Source organism: Microcebus murinus, chromosome 2, assembly GCF_040939455.1.
Source record: "Microcebus murinus isolate Inina chromosome 2, M.murinus_Inina_mat1.0, whole genome shotgun sequence".
In the NCBI taxonomy this organism is placed as follows: Eukaryota; Metazoa; Chordata; class Mammalia; order Primates; family Cheirogaleidae; genus Microcebus; species Microcebus murinus.
In genome coordinates, this window is record NC_134105.1 from 120,027,692 (window position 1) to 120,038,283 (window position 10,592).

Consider the following 10,592-nt stretch of genomic DNA (forward strand, 5'->3'; position numbering starts at 1 on the left):
GTGAGCAGGCTTGGGCCAGGTACGTGGCCCTGGCTCCTGACAACGCTCAGGATCTCTTTGGAGGAGCTTTTACAGGGAGGCCAGCCGAGCTCCTTCACTGTGACCTTCACTGTGGCTGCCTCTTGCTCCCCCTCCTGTGTCCCTTATTTGCTGTTCTGAAACAAAGGATAGGAATGGATGGTTTGAGGCTTCTGGCTCCCAGCAGAGGAGGGATAAAATTTGTCAATTGGTTGCACTGAATGGAGTCTGTATTGATTACGATTGAAAGTCTTATCATTTGTTCAATAGCATTTACTGAGCACCCACCAAGTGCAAGATGTTCTGGGCATATTTATTGGTTAATTTTCCCATACCTTAAATATGGGCTTTGTGATTTGCTTTGACCACACAAAGTGGCAGAAGTAATATTGTGTGCCAGTTCTGTGTCCAGCTCTTCAGCGACCTTGCATACTTCCACTCTTTGAAACCTGCCAGTGCGTGTGAAGAAGCTGGGGCTAGCCTGATGGAGCATGAGGGACATACGGCATAGTCATCCCCATCCCCTCATCTAACTTTTGCTAACAGCTAAAAGCAGACCCTCTTAGGTCCTGGAAATTGACTGCAGACACATGAATGAATCCAGCTGAGATCAGAAGAGCTGCCCAACTAAGTCCAGGCCAAATTACTAACCCATAAAACCACTGAGTTAAATAAATGGTTATTTTAAGTCTCTCTCTCATACACACATACACATACCTGGTTCCTCCTCTAATTACTAGTAATCAAATGACACAATTAAGTTATTTAACCTGTCAGTATGTCAGTTTCCTCATCTTTAAAAGGATTATAAAAATTGGCTAGATGTAGTGCCTCACACCTGTAACCCTAGCACTTTGGGAGGCCAAGGCAGGAGGACCTCTTGAGGCCAAAAGTTTGAGACCAGCCTGGGCAGCAACATAGGGAGACCCTGTCTCTACAAAATAAAAATAAAAAGTCAGCCAGGTGTGGTGGCGCTTGTAATCCCAGCTAGTTGGGAGACTAGGGCAGGAGGATTGCTTGAGAACAGGAGTTTGAGGTTGCAGTGAGCTATGAGCTACAATCACATTATTGCATTCCAACCTGTGTGACAGATCAAGACCCTGTCTCTAAAAACAGCCCCTCAAAACGACAACAACAACATAGGGTTGCCTTTAGTATTAAATGAGGTACTATTTGTTAAGTGCCTAGCACAATTCCAGGCACATAGTATGTATTCAGAATATGATACCAATGATTTTTTAAAAATAGAGCCAATATCTTATTTCTCTTTGTTTCCATAATAACCAGCATGCACAAGATCTTCTTCATAAAAGGAACTCAATAAACGTGATTATTTTGGGAGTTATAGTAATTTCAATGAATAATCTCATTATAATATTCCTAAAGATAGTACCATATATCTTTGTGTGTGTGTGTGTGACAGGGGCTTGCTCTGTCACCCAGACTGGAGTGCAGTGGTGTGATCATATAGCTCACAGCAACCTCAAACCCTTGGGCTCAAGTGATCCTCCTACCTCAGCCTCCCAAGTAGCTGGGAATACAGGTGCATGCCACCATGTCTGGCTAATTTAAAAAAATTTTTTGTGGAAATGGGGTCTCACTATATTACCCAGGCTGATCTCAAATTCCTGGGCTCAAGTGATCCTCCTGCCTTGGCCTTCCAAAGTGCTGGTTTACAGATGTGAGCCACCACGGCCGGCCCATATATTTACCTTAAAGGTAGTAAAATCATCACCTCTATAGCTGTGATTTTAAAAGCAAACAAACATACAAACAAAAAAATCTTTGTTATCTTCATTTCCATGAAATTCAAGATTGATATTAAATTCTCACTTCTTTCCTTGTTTACCACTGAATACCAGCTGATTACTCCTTTCTGTTTGAGACTCTCTCCTCATTTGGCTCCTGTACAGCACACTTTACTGGTTTCCCGTCTACTTCATCAGCCACTCATCCTCAGTCTCCTTTGAGAGTTTATCCTCATCTCCTCAGCCTCTAACTGTTGAAGTGATTGAGGGCTCTGTTCTTGGCCCTTGTCTCCATCTCCATTTCCTCCTTTGGTGATCTCATTCAGTTTCATGGCTTTAAATACTTCTCCTGCTACTGGCAACCACAATTTTATATCTCTGGCTCAGACCTCTCTCCTGAACTCCATTCATAAATCCAACTTCATGTATTTAACTGCCTATTTGATATCTCTATTTGAATATTTAGTAGGTATCTAAAACTTTACATATCCAAAATTTAACTCTGGATTCTGCCTCTTTTCCACCTGAAACGATCTCTTCCTAAAATTTTCCCCTTTTCAGTGTATGACAACTCCACCTTTCTAGTTCCCTCCGCTTTTTAAGAAGAATCTAAAATTTAGAGAGCAATTTTCCTGGGGTGTTTCCCAATGTTCTGCCTCATATTACACATAGCAATCAGGAGTGAAGAGTGGGAGATGAGTTGTGACAGCACAATTCCCAAAAGTTGTCAATGCAAGTTTGAGATCATTCATGGTCCCCTGCCTTTTCAGCAAGATCCCCCTGTCCTAAATTTCTTTTCCTTCTGGTCATTCTAGGTGACAAGAAAAATAATATGATAAACTGATTAGTTTTAAGGTGATATTTTCAACAAGCTTTGTGCCCTTAAACACCTCTTTCTACTAGTAGGCTCCTCTACTGGCATCTATAACAAGCTCATTTTCCTTGCTGAATTATTCCAAAATAACATGTATATATTTAAGAGAAATCTTCAGTGTTTTAAAATTCAAAGCAATAAACATTGGCTACCACAGCATGACTAATGGAGAATACATTGTTGGGCAAGGCAGTCTTTTGGTGCCAGTTAAAAATATACCTGGCCGTTTACTGTACTTCTCACAAACAATTCCCCCTTTCCCTAGAGGCTGATTCTGTTTCTAAAGTACTATTTTGACATTTAACATTTTTCTGTCTTTTTTCCTTGAGAAGAGGTGCATATGCAATGAACCCAATTCTTTTTCTAGAAAGGTATTCTTCTTTTTTTGAGACAGAGTCTGGCTCACTCTGTAACCTCGGACTCCTGGGTTCAAGCCATCCTCCTGTGTCAGCCATCGGAGCAGCTGGGACTACAGGCATGCGCAACCATGTCCTGCTAATTGTTTCTATTTTTGGTAGAGATGGGGTCTTGCTCTCACTCAGAGCTGGTCTTGAACTTCTGACCTCAAGCCTGCCTCCCAGAGTGCTAGGATTACAGGTGTGAACCACCATGCCCCACCCTAGAAAGTTATCTTTTTTTTTTTTTTTTTTTTTTTTTTTGAGACAGAGTCTCACTTTGTTGCCTAGGCTAGAGTGAGTGCCGTGGCGTCAGCCTAGTTCACAGCAACCTCAGACTCCTGGGCTCAAGCGATCCTTCTGTCTCAGCCTCCCAAGTAGCTGGGACTACAGGCATGAGCCACCATGCCCGGCTGATTTTTTTATATATATATATATTAGTTGGCCAATTAATTTCTTTCTATTTTTATGGTAGAGACGGGGTCTCGCTCAGGCTGGTTTTGAACTCCTGACCTTGAGCAATCCGCCCGCCTCGGCCTCCCAGAGAGCTAGGATTACAGGCGTGAGCCACCGCGCCCGGCCCTAGAAAGTTATCTTGAATGAAGTATTGTCTCCTCCCTTTTTCACAGATTTATTAAGTGTCTGGAGAATTACCCAAAAGAGGAATGAATTTGTATGGGATAGCTCATGTTGCAGAAAGTTTCAAAATTATTTTCACATCTACTTCCTCATCTAATTCTACTACTATACTCCTTCTAATATTTTTCTCTTCTAATACTATTATTATAGTACTATCATTATTGTGCTATGACCACAACTGTCTCTTACCCCTGCTATGAGCTGGTACCATACTGTCACTGACTATTTGTATAGCTTCCTGTCAAATCTCTCTGACTTCATGTTCTTCACTCTAATCTGTCATGCATTATTTAATACATTAATTGCCACATGAGTTGTATTTAACTCACATTAGTTTTGAGCCTTGTGAAGCAAAACCTGGGCAAAACCCTGCAGTTGGTTCATGAAAATCTTACTTGTTGATATTCTTATTGTTACAATTAATATTGACAAATTAATTCTAAAAATGTGGATTAAGTGAATAAAAGTCAATAAATTTGTTTTTCATTAAATTAGAAACGATAGTTTTGTTTTTGAAGTTTTTATTCTATTTTCGTAATAAAATACTGTGGCCCCAAGGAAAAAAATTTTTTTTCTAGTGTGGCAGTCAATGTGTTAAAAAAAAAACCCACTCAAATCTGATTTATCAAATCTTGACTATTTGCTCTTTCCTTAATCATTTGTCTGTATATACAACTTTATAATTTTCAAGGAGTTTTCATATTTATTATATTGCTTAATTCTTGTAATAGCCCTGTAAACTATCACTAACAGCGCTTTACAGATGAAGCAAAACATACTGTGAGAGTGTAAGCATGAATCTCAGATCTGACAAGGTAATGCATGTCAGATCTGAGATTCAGACCCAGGCTTTCTTATTCCAACTTGAGTATTTTTTAAAATAGAGATACTCTTTTATAAACCCTCTGCCTACCTTACTTCTTAACAAACTGCATATTATCCTTAGCCCCTCCTGTGGAATGGGACTAGTTTCCATGTTAGTACCACATTACCTCATACGTCCTAGAAATAGCTAATTGGACCAAGTAGAAGTATTTGAGAAAAACAGGGTCAATCAAGTTCTCTCTTCCAGAAAGTTAGAAATGGATCACAGAGACTCTGATAAGTTGTTGGGAACTAAGGCTAGGGGCTAAAGTGGTTTTTTCTCCAATGTGCACATGTTGGTGTTTACTTCTTGGAGGACCCAAACTGATACACCAGGGTAGAGAGAGAGAGAAAAGAAATAGTGAAAAGCAGAAATGAGAGATAATTGTCTCCAGAAAGAAGGAAAGATAAACCTTGGTTCTTAACTTTCCATTTCCTGATTCCACATACTTTTGGAGCCCAGATATACTTCCTTCTCATCCTTTAATCTGTGAGAAATTCTTATTTTTTTAAATCCTATTTTTTTTTTTTTTTTTTTTTGAGACAGAGTCTCACTTTGTTGCCCAGGCTAGAGTGAGTGCCGTGGCGTCAGCCTAGCTCACAGCAACCTCAAACTCCTGGGCTCAAGCGATCCTCCTGCCTCAGCCTCCCGAGTAGCTGGGACTACAGGCATGCGCCACCATGCCCGGCTAATTTTTTTGTATATATATTAGTTGGCCAATTAATTTCTTTCTATTTATAGTAGAGACGGGGTCTCGCTCTTGCTCAGGTTGGTTTCGAACTCCTGAATTCAAACGATCCGCCCGCCTCGGCCTCCCAGAGAGCTAGGATTACAGGCGTGAGCCACCGCGCCCGGCCTTAAATCCTATTTTATCTAAGCTTGATCGAGTACGTTTTTGTTCTTTCCGTCAAATGATTTCTAAAACATGTTACTCTTTCCACTCACTTTTTCCTCCTTACCTCCAATGACTTTGTCCATGTTGTTCCTTCTGCCTAGAATGCTTTCTTAGTCTGTTCTCTATCTTTCAAAATTCTCCCATCCTTTAAGTCCCAGTTCAAATGCCATGTCTTCCTAAATGTATTCTTTGTTCATTCCACTTGGAATGAGCAATTGCTCTGTATCAATCTGTATCAACACTATAACACACATCGCATACTGCTTTATAGAATTATTTATGTGCACATCTCATCTGGCCTGCTGTTGAGAAAATCTCTTGAGAGTAGAAAGTTTACCACATTAATTTTTATATTTTTATATTCCTCCACTGAGCCAACATATGCCAGTTGTTCAAGTAATTGAGAGTGAATGAATGAACACATGAAGGCCTTAGTCCACCCAGTTTTAAAAGGGATTAAGGCCTAAGGAACATGTGGATGTCAAAAGTGGAGCCACACATAGTTAGTCTCACGCAGTCAGTATTAATGTGTTCACTTACTGATTTAGTCATACTATCTGGACTGAAATAATAAAATTACTGAACTAATAGTGAAGCTATTGGTGACTCAAGCCAAAATAGAGTGAGGCAGGTTGAAACACTTAAGTTAATTGTCCCCTTGGTGTAAAAGGAAAAATTTAGCCCAGTATTTCTTAAATTGCATTGAATTTAAAGATAAGGGACAGTAGCCATTTGTTATACAGTCCATAGATGTATAGCGACAATATTGATGATGATAATAAAATTGACTCCTGAATTTATTTAGTAATTCTTAGACACAAACAATATTATCTCCAAATTTGATTGGCAATTACAGTGAAGAAGATAATATTTATATATATTTTTAAGAAATATATACAGGTACATGTATCATTACAATGAGACTACTTTATAATTAATTTTTTATTAAAATATATTTGAAACATTATATGTTAATATTTCATAAAATCTTTTATGAGATGGTTTGTACTGTGAGCAATCACAGAGTTCACATGCTCAACATACTCGCCCTTCTCTCTTTCAGTACTTGCTTGGCAAAATCCCAAGCCTGGTGAAAAGCACCTTCCCACCTACTCAGTGCCTGCACCTAATCAACTGGAGAAAAACAAATTATCATGCTAACTGGACTCACTTGAAAATTATAACCTCGAGCCTCAAGTGGGTTCTCAGTGTTGCCCAGCAATTCTTCACAATTCCCTAGTCTTTTGATCCTTCTGCTCTTCAGATGAGCTGTTCCCCTCAAGTCTCTTCCTTTCTCCTCCCTCTCAGCTGATGACTTTGCTTTTAATTTCACTGAGGAAAAACAAGCAACTAGAAGAGAATGTTCACAGCCTCTCACCACTAATTCTACTCATTTGCCTGCATCTTACCTTCCTTGCTATTATGAAGGCTGAAATGTTCCTGTTTTGGTCTGAGTCTAACCCCTCCTCCTGTAGTCTGGGTCCTATCCCCTTTTGCTCCTAAAATTATCCCATCTCTTTCCTGTATCAATTTTTCCCTTTCTGTAGGATCAGAACACCAAAATAAAAATATATTTTAATATCTCTTATTTAATAAAAGAAACTCTCTCTTGATCTCATATCAGACTTTAGGCACAGCCCCATTTCTTTACTGCTTTTTTCGGAAAACTTCAAAGGAATTATTTTTTGTCCTCTTGTCATCATCTCTCATTCTATTTTGAAACCACTCTAATAAGGCTTTTTGCCTTCACTATTCCACTGGTAATACTCTCATCAAGTATACCATTGTCCTCCAAACCACTAAACCCAATGCTGAATTCTCAGTCTTCATCATGCTTGACTTCCTAGCAGTATTCAATACAGTTGATCTTCTTGGAACACATTCTACATTGGCTTCCAAGAAACCTCTCTCTCCTGGTTTTCCCCATATCTCTTTAGCGTAATCTGAAACTAATCATGATGAAACATCAAAGAAATACAAATTGAAGGATATACTTCAAAATAACTGGCCTGTGATCTTCAAAAGTGATAAGGTCAGGAAAATGAAAGAAAGACTAAGGAACTCTTCCTAAGTGAAGGAGACTAAAGCGACATAATAGGTAAAGGCAGCATATGATTATGATTCTAAACTGAATCTTTTTGATATAAAGGACATTATGATTTGAATAAGGTCTGAGGGTTAGATGGTAGTAATAGAGCAGTCTTAATTTCTGGATTTTGATGGGTTTATTGTGTTTCTGCAGGAAAATGTCCTTATTTGTAAGAAAAACACACTAAAGTATCAGGGAATAATAGGGCATTGAGTCAGCATTCTCATTGTGTCATTATTGGGTTATAATCATTATTGGGTTATAATCATTATTGGGTTAACCTTGGTCATTATTCTCAAATGAGTAGGGGAAAAAGTTGTTTGTGCTATACTTGCAAACTCCCTGTAATTTTTGAGATTGTTAAAAAGAGAAAAGAAAGAAAACTATATGCTAAGGAGTCTCAAATTTCTCCCTCTAGCTTGGACCTGAATCCAAGATCATGTATATAACTTTCTAGTCAAAAATCTTCACTTGGATGTCTAATCCTTGTCAAACTTAAAACGTGTCAAACTGGACTTTAGATTATGTATCTGTCCCTCAACTCCATTTACGCCTTTCCCAGTGTTCTCACCATTTACCTAGTTCTTAGCCAAAACTCTTAAAATCCTGAACTCCTCTTTAATTCTTAGGTCATCAGTGAATCCTGTTGTTTCTGTCTTCAAAGTACACCCAGAATCCAATTACTTCTTTCCACCTCTGGCACTACCACTCTATTTCAAGCTACCATCATCTTTTATCTGGTCTTCCAAACGAGCTTTCTAACTGGTCTCTTTGCCTCTACTTTTGCTTTCCTGTAGTTAACTCTCAACACTTGAGGCAGAATGATCTTTTTAAAGCATAGAACTGATCTCATTACTCCTTTCCATCAACTAAGAACAAAATCCAAACTCTTTCCATGGTCTACTAGGCCCTTTATCATCTTGGCCATTAGCTCTTCCCCCAAACTCATTTCCTACCACTTTTATTATACTTTAATCTCTGGCCTCAATCATACTGCCTTCTCTGCTATTCTTAGAGTGCACCAAGGACTCTGTAATCTCAGGCCACTTATACTAACCAATCATCACCTCGTTAGAATTTCTGCTCAGACATACTTCCTCAGAGAGGCCTTGTACTTTAAATGGCACTTTCTGTTCCTTTACGTTGTTTTATTTTTCTTCATTGCATATATCACCACCTGATATTGTGTTATAATGTCTATTTATTTATTTGTTTACTGCTGCTGTTTTCCACAAGTATCCACGAGGGACTTTTTTCTGTTATGTTTATTGTTGTATCCCTGGGACTTAAAACAGTACCTTTCACCCAAGAAGTACTCAGTAAATATTTATGTAAAGAATGAATGGAAATGGCTACTATTAAACCAGTATGACCAGATGAAAATTATGTGGTAAGCTCTGACCAAGAGGGAAGGAGAGGACTCTGAAGTAATATTCCTCAAAAGGCAGAATTTTGGGGGGTAGGTAAAGGTTGTTGTTTCTTTTTCTGATGGTTGGGGGCGTGGGGAGTAAGAAGGGAAGCATGCCAGGGAGGCAAGTTCATTCTATGCCTACATTTCCCTTTTCTTCTTTCTGCTTATCCACTTAGAATGAAAGGAAAGTCTTTGGGGAAAAGAAAGTTAAAATATGTAGAAATTTAACTCAGTAGCAGGCAGTGTAAAATAGTCACTGGAATTTTTCCACAAAATGATGTGGCTATATATATATCTAGAAGGGCATTTGATTTTTAAAGTGGTATTTGATTGTAAAGAGGGCAGTCAGTCATATATACTGAAAGATTGTTTTATGATGAGATGAAGAATTCACGGTTTGTTAGAGGAGGGTTCCTTAGGTCTGAAGGACTTCATGGTGGAGTGGGGAAGAGTATGTAGGAATTAAAAGAAACTATTGATAAAATTTGCTGATCAGAGGGAAAAACACTAAATTTTACTTTGTATATTAATGACTATTTTGTGATTATTATGATCAGTTTGTATTCCTGTTGTTCTAATAAAGGGTTAATATTTTAAAAACATAATTTATTGGAAAATTGTGCTGATCTTCACTTGGTCAAACGTGTCTCTGAGAAGCTTGGCTATTTGAATCCTGAAGCTGCAACCGACATAATGGAAGTTTGCATAGAAAATTTTGGCCTAGGCACTCCAATGCAATAGGTGTGATATTTCACAGTAAAGTACCAGACCAGAAAGCAGAAATTTGAAAAAAAGTTTCCCCTTGTCAGGTGGTTCTTAAAAACCACAAAGGTCAGACAACAGAAACTGTGAGAGCATTTGGGAAGAGGTGTTCTTTAGAGAAAGCCACGTTGTACATCCTGTGCCCCTCCCACTGCGTGAAGGAGGGGAGGGTGTCTGCCCCTTCACCTCAGGCCTATCGAGTGGGGCTTCTTACAGAATTGTTCAGAGAACTATAGTGGGAAGGATGGGCACAAAGGGACTGATGTCTGACTGTCCCCAAGAAAATCTAGAGGGCCTGAAAGAGAATGTCTGGCAGCCTCTTTTCTGTGGGACCAGCCAGCTCCCTCAGAGTTTGTCAAGGCAAAAGATGTACATTGCTTCCCATGTACCAGATGTGGGGTACACAGGGGATAAAGAGCTAGTCTGGAGCTCTTTTTGACACCTGCCCAAGAGAACTGCCTGAGATGTCAATTGGGATCTGATAGGAAGAACTATATGGTATAGATTTCTAAACAAATCTGAGGCTAAGGGAGAAGTGACAGCAAGAGGAATAGAATATATGGTCTGTATCACAGAAGGTGGAAGAGTTGTAGACTGAGCATGAATATCTGAGGAACTCACAAAAGTGCTCACAAAAGAAACAGTCAGCTTTAAACTTCTGTTAGTCTCAGGTTGTACAAAGCCATCTCACTACAGCTCTACTCAATAAACACCTTTCTGCTCCCTTTTCCCTATTCCCTTCCTTCCCTATTCCCTTCCTCACTCCATCCCAGAGAGTCACCAAATAGCAGCCACTGAGTAGGGGAGAACATAAATAGGAAAGAAAGAAGAAGCTGAAAAGAAATTTCTTTTCTCTGTAACTTTCCTTTTGAAATATCAAATTGAGGCTGACTTCT